The sequence below is a fragment of the Patiria miniata genome, unplaced genomic scaffold, assembly GCF_015706575.1.
Source record: "Patiria miniata isolate m_02_andy unplaced genomic scaffold, ASM1570657v1 HiC_scaffold_16, whole genome shotgun sequence".
NCBI lineage: Eukaryota > Metazoa > Echinodermata > Asteroidea > Valvatida > Asterinidae > Patiria > Patiria miniata.
In genome coordinates, this window is record NW_024037054.1 from 1,753,869 (window position 1) to 1,767,088 (window position 13,220).

A 13,220-nucleotide genomic window follows, 5' to 3' on the forward strand; every position below is an offset into this window, starting at 1 on the left:
CAAATGTTGCTGAAATCGGCCGAAGCATTTGGCAGATATAGCATTTAAAAGGCCCATTGGAGAAAGAAGATGTTACAGCAGCTCCACATGTATATCAGCCGGTTGAACTATGTAGCCCGCCGGCTGATGTAAGGACATAAAGAATAATATAGCCTACACCATAAAATATAATAAGGCAAAATTAAAAACAAGAAGTTCCAAATGCACATGCACCTCGAATGTAAATATATTAAACATAAAAAAAGAGAAAAAAGAAAGATACAGAACAATAGTGTATACGTTCCTAATCGAGGATGTCTTCCTCATCACTTCATGATGAGGAAGGTAGCAGCATCTGGTTGCTTGGTGATTGCGTGTTATCTCCCTCCTTCATCGCCTCGGCTGCTGTAGGCTCGGCAGCGTCAGCTGGCACCATTGACATTTTATTGGGGTGGACTCTTCGCCTTTGCTGGCATCTTGGTTACCTCGATCTTTACTGGAGGTGTTTTCTGCCCGCTCATTCCGTGGTGATGGCTTGCCTGTGCGGTTGTACATTGCTGATGCTTGGGCGCATTGTATTGTGTTGCATTGCTGACATTGCGGTGCATTGCTTACATTGTTGTGCATTTTGGGTGCTGTTGCGCATTGCTGCTACGTGCAGTAGACTTGGAACATCTCTCCAATAGTTAGGACCCAGATAATAGAACAACCACCCCTATTAATTCCGATTACTGTACATTTATTGATTATTGTTGAATAAACTTCATGATCATTGTTGATTGAAGTTACCGATAATTAACCGGTAATTAACAATCATTCACAATCGAGCGGTAGATTTCCACCAAAACGGACTTGCACCCTTAGCCTTGAAGGTCGCTCTGAGTGATCTCTCGTCTAGGCAAGAGCCTTGGTTTGAGAGGATTGTCTTCACCCCAACAGGAGTCAGACTTATCCTAACAGACTTGGGTTAGCCCGGGGAGTTCCCGCCACACTATTCTGAGCTACAGAATTAAATGTAGGCTACAATTATTTACTCAGGGACGAAAATAGTTGGGGGAACGACATGTCCCCCGCCCCCACCGATCAACACCCATGGTTGGCACCGTGCGTGGCAGTTGGTGTAATAGAAGATTCGGAGAGAGACCCTAGAACTTTTTGAAAACTTTTTTGTGCGCGTGGGTGTGGTGTAGGTAGGCTATGTGTGTTTTATGGCTGACTGCGGTATTTTCGTAGGCCCCCGAATTTTTCGTAGGCCCTAGGCACAGTGCCTACTGTGCCTATCCCTCCTCTTGCTTAAGAGGTCACCAATGGTCACCAATGGGGGTCTTGACCAATATTGACCCAAGTAATAACCAGGCTGACAATGCATGTTTCCATAGGAGGGATGAGCCGTAGGACCAATGGGACGTCGGATCAATGGGACGTCGGACCAATGGAACGTCGGACCATGGTCGGACCAATGGGACGTCGGACTATAGAGACGTCCCCGCGCACCTCATATCACGCCCAACAGCATATTCGGCGAGTCGCCTGTCGACTGCCTGTGATGCCGCACGGTAGGCAAACATGGCCAGTGGAATCTTTTCATAGTCCCGCTGTCCTCTGTGGCTCTATCATCATCGAAACCATCCTTGATCAGTGCACGGTTGAAGTGGCGTCGGCCGTTATATCGATGCCCAGATGCAACACATTTCCACGAAGATCTGAGATTACTACATTCTGCCCTGGTCCGATTGTAGGACTTCAGGCACACCGTATACCGGAGCACAAATCCTTAAAGAAATATATCGCCACCGTTTCTGCCGTTTGATTCAGTATCGGGTACACTTCTGTCCACTTTCTCAGGAAGTTGATTACCACAAACGTATACTTCTTCCCTCTCTATGAAAGCGGTAAAGGACCCACTACGCCCAAGGCAACCATTCTCTGCAAACCACTCTCTCTGCTGGAGTGGAGCTCTTCTGTCTTTGTTTGTGACTTTTTACGGGCGCAGATATAACATCGCCTGGGGATGGATCGGACGTCTACCGAAATTTCAGCTCAGCAGAATCTCAATTTAAACCAGGGTTATGTTATAGACCGTGCGCGATAGACTGCAAACCATATTAATTTTGTCATCGTGACTCGAGTCCGAGTCTGAGTCATGGAAATGGGACTGAGTCGGACCGTCGAGTCCGAGTCCGACTCACGAGTCCGAGTCATGGAAAATGGGACTCGAGTCGGACTCGAGTCCGAGTTACGAGTCATACAAGTCTGGGCCTAAGGTACACAAAGACACTTCCAGATGCAACCACGTGCACTCTGACAATAATCCATGATCAGTTTAACGCACTTATCGGTTTTTAAATGGATTACATTTTGAAGGCTTACGTCACCGGTGCCTATATACTACCAACGTGTCCCGCGTCTTCTGGTTCCCGCGCATGATAGCTTAAGCTGTGTGAAGCATAGAAATAGAATAAAAAGACGCGCATTCTGCCATGAGCGGCGCCACTGGTTACGAGCCCTTTTTATTAAGGGATTGTCCTTGTCATTTATGAAGAGATCTTGATTTATGTTGTAACAATTTAAGAAAAACAGGTGCACCGACGTTCATGATAAATTTAGCCTGGCCACGTATGATCCATACTAACCTTCGATAGCAGTCCCCGGCAGACTTCAGTCTTCTGACATGGATCTGTTTACTTCATTTTATTTACTTATTTAAAACCATCTTTAATGAGGTTAACCCATCCAGCAGAAGCTGATCATTTGGGGCCCTCGCGTTAAAGACAAAAATATAAACAAAGACAAGACATTGACAAAAGAACAACAATGAGTTATTAAAAACAAGTAATCTTAAGGACAATTAGTTAAGAAATACATCTAGAATTACAAAATTGCACTGAAACTGACAATGCCCATCCCAGCTGATCATACATGTTAAAAGCATGATAAAAAGAGACAACTGAAAATTGGAGTAATAATTAAAAGCGATAAAATTACACGTCAATTCATAAAAGTATGAGCGTCCCCCCAACCTCCCCCAAGACAATACCCATTGCATATCAACGACTCCGGCAGAACACAAGGTAAACTTGTACAAAAAGCTCTAATTCAAGCCGCCGCCGAAAAGAATAATAAGAGCCTGAACGAACGGCAAGAGGGACATCAATCAAGAAGACAGAAGCTCTGTAGCTGAACATTTCTTTAAAATGTCACATTTAGGTTTGGGAATTATGGAGTTACCCTGTGTGATTGCCCTAGTCGTTGGTCGATCTCCAGGCTGGATCAGGTTGAGCTTCTGGCACAAATAGTCCGAAGCAACACCAATGCTAGCCAAGTTTAAAGTGAATACGCGGGCCACTTTCATTGTGTCAAGGTTACTAAAAATGAGGTTTGTGGGTGAGAATGGTGGAAGCTTAAGAACAATACGAAGAGCTCTACTTGGAAATTTGTGAATTTTGGAAACGTGAGTGCATGTTGGTTTTGCACCACCCGAAGTTATGCTGATTGCTTAAAAAAAATCAAAAGAGTAATCCCTTGGAAATTCTTATTTCAGGCCAAGTACTTCAACAATTAAGTTTATTCAACCAGGGCATTGCACAACGAAAAAGCTGTAGACTGATTGATAAATTGTCTCATGGTGAGCAAAGAAATAGCAGAATTGATCTTATTACAGTCTTTTTGGACATGTTCAGAGAAGTTGAGTCTGCTGTCTATTACTACTCCTACAGGTGTTTATGTGAATAAATTTAATTGTTGAAGTACTTGGCCTGAAATAAGAATTTCCAAGGGATTACTCTTTTGATTTTTTTAAGCAATCAGCATAACTTCGGGTGTTTTTTTTAAAGGATTTACTATGCAGAATCCTTTCACAATGCTCAAGATGCCCTGCGCAGAGGTCTAAGTTGGGACGTGTTTCGTTCTCTTGTCGCTACCCCAATCACATAACTAGCAGTTCAACTTCTGAAGTTATTCAGTCAGGCCCATACGTTTTGCCTCGCTTGATCGAATGGATTCCTTATCTTTCTGAAGCTCTGAGATGCTGAGGGGCCATATTACTCCGTATCGAGATTGTCAAGCACTGCTGGGCCGGGAGTTCCTGAGCTCCCTCCACAGAAGGTTGATCTTCTACAAAAGATCGCCGAATTGGTTGTACAACATGTACCAAGCTTAGGGAGATTAAAGGGGTACACCGACAGATCTTCCGGCTTTTGCAAATTCGAAAAGCGAGGGAGGGCGGGAGTACTTCATTTGACGCTACAGGGGCTCTTCTCGGTTCTTTTCTATTATAGATTTACATTAATATTTCACGAATCCATGGAGGAAGAGGGGAAATCATCAACGACAGCATCATTTTAATAGCAGTTGTCTTCATTTGTTGCAGAGTTTAATATACATATTTTTTTTGAAATCGGCATCTTAATTCTTGCCTCTTCCCCCGGAAGTAATTAGTTATTGTAGTTAACATAGTAAAAGCTCATGTTCTTCCGAACTGCCTTGGCCTTTGAAGCCTGGAGCATTGCTGATTCTTGACTTGCTATATTGTGGTGATTTACGCTCATATCTCGGTAATGGAGACTCATCCGTCACGTGTATCACGCACTGTTAATTGGACCTCAGAATCATTTGAGGAAGCCCTCCTGTCATTTTTCGCTTTGGTTCTCCCTGACGATCGAGGAGATCCCAGACTAATTTTCATATTGACAGACTGAGTCTATTATGGTGCTATTAATGGCTTCACTAAAATCAAAGAAAACATGGGTCGGGACATCTCGTTTGGGCATCTGAACGACCTGAAGGTGTAAGCAGATTTGTCTATTCTATATAGTGATTGATATTATTCATTATAAATAATCGTTATATTAATGGCCTGAATCGAATCACTGACTCTAGGAAATGATGGGTTTAGACACCTCATTTGCTCGTGTGGACGAATTCCTAAGGCGATAGAGAAAATTGTATTCCAAATAATGGTTCCGGCTAATTTGCAGACTAATGATCCAAATAATGCCCATGCCATAGCAGCGCTCTTATGTTTTATATGTACAAGATGTCAAGAAAATGCCATATCACTTTGTGCGGACCGTAATGTATGCTTCAGTTTGATCCTTCTGTCATCGATATCACGAGCCCGTTAACAAGCGCATCAATAAATTCGTGCCCTTCCGGCACCTAGTAGGTACAGCGATAGCAAATTGTCAGAATCTGCATGCAGTAAGGTCTGGCGTATATCCATGAACCAGGTACGATGCCTGCGGCGCGACAATGCGAAGGTACCGGTCCTCTACCCCTCGCAACAGCTGTCTCTTAAAAGCTAAAAGCCAACACTACCCCCCCCCCCCCCCCCCCCCCAAGAAACACACACATAGGCCTACACAACCTGCACCGAGATTTCTTTGTGACAAATGATACCCGTTCTCCCAAGTGACGGTTCTAAAATCAGACTTGTTATAAGATCCATGTTAAATATAGCCGTGCCGACTGCCGACTTTCTCAGGTGTCCAGTTAATTTAATGACTGATACAACGTAACTGGTAAAGTGTGCTTCTTTTAACAGGCCAAGGCGCTTCGAGCAAAACCAGAGTTTACGTGCCAAATTCTTCAGTATGTTGGTTAAGTTTAGGCGTCGCGACTGATATTGATGGCAAAGACTATAGGTGTAATAACAAGAGCGTATAAGGTGATACATAAACGATCGAGTTGTTCAGCTGTAATTCAGTAAGGTTCCTATTTTGCTGACATTATTCCGATTACTGCTGCATTGATTTGTAGTTAGAGTAATTAGGTGTTCTACCGTGTTCTGTCAAAACCAGACACTTCTATAACTATCTGGTCGAAAACAGATTTTAATTATTGTTAAAATAAAGATATTACCATTAACAATGACGATTTATTTATTGAAAACAGGCTTTCCTTTGCCAAATTAATCCCATGTGAAGTTCATGTTTTCAAAAAGGTTGAATTGACACACCTCTAAAAATCATCCCCCAAATTACTTTTAGAAGCAAAAGTGCGGACTGAAACATTTACAGTACATTTAAGATTTTTTTATTTTATTTAGTTTTTGGTCGTGCATCCACTTCAAGCTTTGTCCAGCACTACCAAAATAATGTGAAATGCAATATAGTTGATTCTAAGGTAGCGGTAATTGGTTGTATGTCAAAAATTGAAATCTTACCATCAGTGTGTTAATTTAATGATCCTTTGATTATTTCACTGTGGTAAACTGTAATCCTACAAATGTGAGATTGACAACAAGTGAGATGACTAGTTCGACTATGCAGGGTGAGTCAAAAAACGAAACCCAAATGTCGGGCCCATTGTTTTAGTACAGTTCTGCATATAGCACTTTCAAAATCTAGGATATGAAAGCCCAATTCATAAGCTTTCTTTTAGTACAAGAATAATTCAAATCACTCATGTACTTTTCAAGTTACGGAGTTTTAAACGCAACCACTGTTTTAGATCAAATTAGGTTTTGCCCTCACCGACGTATAAACACTGTATACTCAGTGTGTTACCTCCCGAGTAAAAGTTGGGAAAAAATCACTCGGGTGGGACTCGAACCCACGACATCCTGCTTTCTAGTGCAGACGTCTTATACCACTCGACCACCGAGCTAACGGGATCGGTAAGAAAAATGTGTAAGGTAATTAAGCAAACACACAAACTACCGTTGTCCCAAAAAAAAGAGACGAAAAGAAAAGTTCCACATTCAAGACCTTTGCCCCCCCCCCCGACACCCCTTGCCAACAATCTATATTAACAGGAGGACATCTATATAAGAAGGCCGAAAATAAGCAAGGCAAAGTGTAAAAAGTGTAAACTCGTATTATCCTTGCAATGCCCTATAGACGCGCCTTGATTACCACGGCGTAGTCTACCTGACTGACGCTTCTCCCAAAAGACGGAAAACCGACCCAACATCTGAAACGTCCCATTCAAATCATCGATCCTACCTGTATAGTATAGACATCACGAAAGTGAAAGCATTAAGGTTTCCAACATGGAGCACTAGAGAAACCAAGGAAGTAGTCCCTCTTGCAATCGACACAAGCAGATTCAATCGCGGTTGGTTCCATGCTTTGTTTATCCTCAGCTTCCCATTCATAGTTCTCTTTTTAAAACACTGCGCCGCAAAATGCTAGTCGTATAAAAGAAGGGGACGTTTAATTTAGTTGGCGGCTGGGGCGGCGTGTTGTCTTACAACTGATACTGGGTGTTGGGTTTCGCACTGTTGACCTTTTCAGAAATTAACTTAGAAAAGTCATAAATTGAGGACGATGTTTACATGATCATTCAAGTTCCCACGCATTGCGGGGTTTTCCGTTTAAGAATTTCTTCATTACATGCAGTGACCAACTTAATCTATTGCGATATGTCCAAATCAGCTTCTATTGCGTCTGAACCAGAAACTAGAACATTCCCAATAACCACAAACTTACCTTATTCGCTGCTGTACCAACTGATCACAAAATACACTGGAAGAAATTCCTAAAACCTATGTTAGTGCGATACAGTATATAGTACCAAAATACATAAGCTGCAGATAATCAGAAAATAACGACAATCTTCCAAAAATAAGGCAGTCAAAAGCCAATGGTCAACAAGGCAAAGATGGCAAGGAATATCAATATGACAAATGCCGGGCGAGGCTTGCTTTGATCGTTTACGAGAGGCGAGCTTTGACGCACGGAATCCAGCACTAGGAGGCGGGATTCGTGCACCCCTTTTAACCGGTTGATTTGCTTGAAGAGAGTCCCTCGTGGCCAAATTAATGAATACCAGTTTGGCACTTGGGTTCATCGTCTGCATCCTTCCTTACAGAGTCTCGTGTTCAACCCTTGCTGATTTCATTCTTCGAAGTGCACGACAGATTGACGACAAGAACTACATGCATATGACGGCAACGACGACAGAGACGTACACACTCACAATTTAACAATTGAAGTACCTTGTTATAATTATACGTGTAAATGTATCATTAAGGAGATACGTTATGGTAATTTCTTCGCACGATAGGTGACATCAGTCATTAGGGAGACAATTTCATGTCTCCCTAATGTCACAGCCCCCTTTAGAGGCAACATCTTGTTGTCGCAATTAGATTATATTTGCTTCCCGTGGTCTAATTACTAAACATACCGAAATTCGTGGAAAAATACAAGGGGATATTGGGTTAGGGCACATTTAAGTTTGAAAAATGTGTGCACAAGTCTATGGGCATGTCTCCCAAATGTCAAATACAGGGTAATACGTATAATTATTATTATAATAATTTATTATTATTATTGTTATTCCACTGAATGCTATAATAGGGCGACAGATTTTGTTAACTGCGTCCACATTAGGGCGATACACCTTGTTAAGGCGACATATAACTATTTGTGAAAACGACCCTTAGGACAAGGAATTTTACCATCGCACACCATCTAGATCTATTCCTCGTGGTCCAATTAGTAAAAATACCAAATAAAGGATAACGTAAACTTATTATTGTTTATTCATGCCATACAAAAATACACAATCAAGATCAAGAATCACAATCAAGATGGGCATTGGGAAAAGAAAAGTAATAAAAATCACCATGGTCGAGGACCCGTCATCCCACATGTAGATGTGAAAACCTAATTTAAAATTAATATTAAACACTGCCCATTATATAAAACTTTAAAAATAAAAACAAGACAAACAAAACGAAACAGGACAAGGCAAGACAACAAAACAGGACACCACACAAGGCATATACACACGACACGACACCACACGACAAAACAAACCAAAACAAACCAAAACAAGACAAGACAAGGCACCACAAGACAAGACAGTACAAGACAATGCATGACAACAAAAGGCAAAATATGACAAGACAACAACTGTTTCATTAGTTAACTGTATTTTAAACAATAAAACAACGGTAAAATTACTTTGCGTACCATGGCGCACACGCATTTCCCTTTTTTGATTTCAAAGTTTCTCTCATGCGCGTTATTGTCTGGATGGTGGTTGAGGGGACGAATCCATCAGCGTGGACAGAAAACTCGGTGCATCATGGCGAGACTGTATCCGTGTTGTTGGTACAAGAGGACGGTACGTTCGCCGAGGGGGAAAAAACTTCATGCCTAAGTGGCAATTATCAAAATAGGTGTTAAAAACGTAAGTGTATGTCTCCATGCGTCCCGTCCATCTACTTACAGAAGCTGTCCGGATATTTCGTGGGGACATTCAGAGTGCCAAACATTATGATGCAATCAATCAAGAGTTATAAGGGGAAAATATGGGACATAGAAGAGGCAACTTAAGCTGTATTGACGTTGAACCAATGTGTCGCCGTTCATTCATGAAACAAGATGCTGAAAATTCATTGCTTTTACCCATCACAACTGCCATGGTACTAAGAAGAATTCTTGGAGTGTGTACACATTTTGCGTTCTTAATTTGTAACGCTATCAGTCCTGTTATCAATTATTGGGTATTTGAAAAGTACAGAAAACGTAGCAGCGAGTTATGATCTGAAAACGATGGGTTTAAACTTCATATATAATACCGCGACAAATCAGAGCTAAATCACATCTTATAACTCAAAAGAAATTAGGTATCCTTGCTTAAATTTAAAAAAAGTTTCCGTTTGAAGAATTACGAATTATGTCCCAGTTTGATTTTATTTCGTATCAATTTCAGGAAAACAATATTCTTAAGTCACTTTTAAAAATGGATTTCGTTTTTGCACGTTAAGAATTTGTCAATCCTAACTCATTGCACGTACCGCGAATTTAAGTTCATAAATAAAGAATAGGCCTATTCATAAATATCTGAGACAATTAACCAATTCCTATTGGTCGAGAGCTCGTCCTGTGGATGACCTTAAACCGCTTTAATCAGCGATGAGCAAGTTCGAGCTGGGACTATAGTTAATTTTGTATATCTGGAGTTATATTACACGACGAAATGGCACGAACCTGCTGATATCTTCACGTGTGTAAATCAACCAACCACAGAACATGATATTTCTTGAATATGATTGATAGGGGGCCTATATTAATCAAACGAACTAGTTTTCAAAGCGTGTCGGCAGCCTGAAGATAAAACTTTGCATCTCTGATGGTTTCACGGAAACGGGGTGATTTGAAAATTGTACAAAATCCGTGACACGTACACTAATGAAAACTGACTGATGAAACCTAACAACCATCTTCCTCTTTGTATTTTTCCCAAATAGATGAAGCAACGACGAGCGTCATTACTTCCGATGTCGCTTTTTTTGTGGCAGGTCATCGCGTGGGTGATGCAGGAGGTTCATTCCTTAAGCGAGCTCAGACTTCACATCTTCTTGAGCTGATCTTGATAAACTTCAAATCTTTGCATTGTGGTTCTGATTAATGCCGTAACATAAAATGAGACCCTTGAAATGTTTCGTGTTACGCGAGCCTGATCCCTGACTGGTAATGTTGAGGTCTTGATTGATTAAAGAATGTTATTGATATATCTGACCAACAGGGTAACTTAGGTCCTTACAGACTGTTTCAAGGGCCTGGTCCAACTTCAATGTAGGCTCCATAGCAGCAGCAGCAGCAGTAGCATGCAGTAGCAGCAGCAGCAGCAGTAGCACTAAGTCAGAGGGTAAAGAGCACCATAAGAAAAACATGAAATGACGACAACGATCACTGAAAATCGATCGAACCAGTCGCGTGGCCTGTTTTGTCCCACGAAGTAATCCGTCCTCGCTGCAGCCATTCAGTTGGTTTTCCGTCACTTTTCCTCTTGTTAGTGGTCGCGCTCATTTCTTATTCCCGCTCTGGTTCAACCCAGTACAAATCCCCTTGTCATCACCTGGTGGATTGGATCTAGCTGTAGTTCCTTCGATGAGAAATTGGCTCTTTCGTTGTGGTATTATCCACCCTAAACCGGGCGTAGACCCACAGTAAGGGTTATTAACTTGCCTGGCACGAATTAGCATGAACACACCACTCGAAGCTATAAGAAATAGGCCTATGTCGTTGTTGCTAATTGAAGTTTTTTTTGCGAAAACATGGCTTCACATATCTCAGCAGCATTTAGGCTCATTAAATTTTCTCCGCACGTTTTCTCTCGAAAACAATAGAAAGAAAGAGAATTCGGAGTCAAAACTACAGCCACCGGCGGATACTTTTTTCAGATACAAAACCACACTGTGATACACAGTGTAATTTTGTTTGTGGAAAATATGCTAAATTCAGGAACTTAAACAAAACAAAACTAACCAAAACAAACCCTCAGAAATACACTTTAAGTTGTGTGTGTAAAATACAAAGAATATACAGTTGCCCAAGATTTTCTCATTAGATACGAAATGACCAATGTTAGACCTAACCATAGCCAAAGGGAAATTATTCTGAAGCGGCTTTTATAGGAGGGGTACAAATGAGGTACATAATGCAATTTTGTTACCTGCAAAAAAATGCTGCATTGTAGCTCCTAAAACTAATATACAGATGATTTTTCAAAACTGTTTTATTTCTTTTCTTGTAAGGATAAGGATGATGCTTTGGGGGTGATATAGTTACTTTCGTGATATTATTACGCATTTCGGCTTGATGAACTTTGAAAATAACGCGAAAAATGCAATTGTGCGGCCCCAGTGGCAAAATGGCCCAAACACATACTGGTTCGTTACTATGGCAACATGCCTGCTATGGATTTAAAAGGTCTATTTTGGTTACTGACTCCCCAACTCCTTTCATCCTACAAATTAAAAAAAATAGATCTTTTTTGACCGTAGTGGACACCTATATTAAGTATAAAAGTGCACGAAATGACTCTTAAGAAGTATCGCACCGCTTAACGACTCTTAAAACTAGTTTCTATATCGACATAAGAAATATGGAACGCCGTAGCAGGAAATATGGAACACATGTATCTGTTGATTCGTGTGTGTGTCACGTCAGAAACCGTTACGCTGCGACGCTGTTCAAAACGTGGCTACATTACACCAGGGCTGCATTAGACCATGGTTAGACAATAACTACTGTTTTTTGCTTTCCAAGGGACGTTACAATAAACAGCCACTCACGAAAAAAAAAAGTTTTGGTGAAAAATACGCACACAATCGCGGTAAAAAACGGACTTTATGTTCTTCCGGCTCATCATGGTCACTCATAATGGTTGTGCTTATTTCGGATGCCCAATTTTCAGTGGGGGCGGGCGACAGTGAAGGGGGGGGGCGAACTTTTTGTGGGGGCGTGCGCCCCCCCCCCCCCCACGCCCCCCCCCACGCCCCCCCCCCCCCCCCCCACGCCCCCCCCTCCCCGTAGCTACGCCGCTGGCTCGTATCCCCCCCCCCCCGCCCTACAAAGAGGACGCTGGGGGATGGGCTGATGAATTTAAGCTCTGATTGGATAGATTGTGCGTGACCTGTGACCTGCAAGTCATCACAGCCACGACCCTGCAATGTTTTAAACGGCCGTTAAGACTGGGTCATCACTCTTTTACTCCCATTCATAAATGCTTTATTTCGTTGAAAAGCGTAATGTAGGAAAATCTCTAATACTTATCTGTTTTGTAAATTTTCAATTTCCATCACTTGCTCAGGCTCCGTTTCGAATTCACGAAGGTGAATTGCATATTATGCGACGCTCAAAATTTGTCCACATGGTCCGCAATGAAAAAGAAATCACATCCGGTATGGAATGTGTGCATTTCTATGAGAAAGTTTTCGGATAGCATTTGTGCGCATTGGCTACCTGCGATCTTACACAGCTGCAGCCAGATGTCTTTATACATAGGTCATGATAAGTTACCCAGAATGCCATCCCCACTTTCTTCACAAGATTCTGTGAAGCTCATCAGCCCATCCCAGCACCCTGTTTGCAGGGCTGTTTGCATGTCGGGGGTACGAGCGAATGTATGCAGCAGAAAATGCGCATGCTCAGCTGTGAACGGACTCTTTGCTTCCCCGCAAAGATCTTCTAAACAGTAGGGAGGCCCGTTCGTGCCAGGTTTAAAAGTAAACAAAAAAACTCTCTATTTGTATTGCAAATTAACGCAATATTTTTGCAATATAAAGCTATACTTTGGCGAAATAACGCAATAGTTATTGCGAAATAACGCAAGAGGTTTTTTTTGCGAAATGAAACGCAAAGGTTTTGCGAATAAATGAAGGAATGCAATGTGTCCGAATTACTGAGCCATTATTGGCCTACTGCGCGGGACAAATTCTCAAGGGATTTTTATGATATTGACAAAGTTAAGGCGCGGTGTACAAAAGCCTATACCCGAGT